Genomic DNA, 1171 nt, shown 5'->3' with positions numbered 1-1171 from the left:
GCAGTAATTGATGTAATCCTAAGCACAAGTATTATTCCTAATATGATAAAAGTATTTCTCATGAAGGATAACTTTGTTCCATTTAACTTGTGTCTTGTACAGATGTACAGTTACTATACTTTTGTGACTTTGGAGTCATTTGCTCTTGCTACACTTGCCTACGACAGGTTGATCGCAATATGTTTCCCTCTGCGTCAGAACTCAATCAACACACTGTGGAGCATGTCTTATATTATTGGTCTGACTTGGTGTTTTAGTCTGGGAATCATTGCATTTGGCACAGGTATAATGACTCAATTGTCTTTTTGCAATTCCCTCAAAGTGTTCAGTTATTTCTGTGACTATTCACCTGTGTTTAGACTCGCCTGTAATGATTACACAATGCAGTGGACTGTGGCCACTTTAGTTGCTTTTTTGATTCTTGTTGTACCCTTTACTTTAATTTGTCTCTCTTATGTCAGCATCCTGGTGACCATTTTCAGGATGAAATCTTTAGACAGTTGACTTAAAGCTTTGACTACTTGTATTGAACATATCATCCTTGTTGCTGTATTTTACATTCCTCCCATTACCATTTTTACAATTGCACATCATCTGCATTTTATTGACGAGGACCTGCCATTTCTAAGTGTGTCTCTGTCCATTTGCACCCCACCCTACATCAATCCTATGGTATACTCTTTGAAAACTAAAGAGATCAGAAACAGAGCCCTGGCACTGACAAGAAAAACTAAAATTGGCACAGATCAACACAAGAAAAGACATTAGAGAGGTGCAACAAGAAACAGGTAAACCCAAAATGTTGTATAAAGGAAAGAGCAGAAAAAAATCATTTTAGGAAAACCAGGACCCTACCATTTTTCTTTGTTTCTTTATTAGTTAATTTGTCACATTAATTAACATAAAGATGTAAATAAGAAGGCTAAGGTTATTTTCATCCCTAAGTCCATGGCAGGATGATGTATAAAAATAGATCTAAAACATTACTAAAAGGAAAAATACAAACAAATACACAAAGAAATACAGAAGTTTGTGTCCAATATTTTACCCATTAGCCACTGGTCATTAACAATGGCATACGACTCTACACTTCTAAAATTGTAATATTTTTCCTCAGCTTTTCTATAGTTTTAGTAATTTCCAATATTGAAAATGCATAAATGAAAATACG

General features: G+C 34.8%; 1 pseudogene; it reads left to right on the top strand.

Annotated features, from left to right (window-relative positions):
* LOC109953350 (olfactory receptor 1M1-like) overlaps positions 1-768 on the top strand; it is a 994-nt pseudogene extending 226 nt beyond the window's left edge.
* Positions 769-1171: the final 403 nt, after the last annotated feature.

This window comes from Monopterus albus, unplaced genomic scaffold (genome assembly GCF_001952655.1).
Source record: "Monopterus albus unplaced genomic scaffold, M_albus_1.0 scaffold637.1, whole genome shotgun sequence".
NCBI classification, from domain to species: domain Eukaryota; kingdom Metazoa; phylum Chordata; class Actinopteri; order Synbranchiformes; family Synbranchidae; genus Monopterus; species Monopterus albus.
This window is presented reverse-complemented; position numbering and strand designations above follow the sequence as displayed.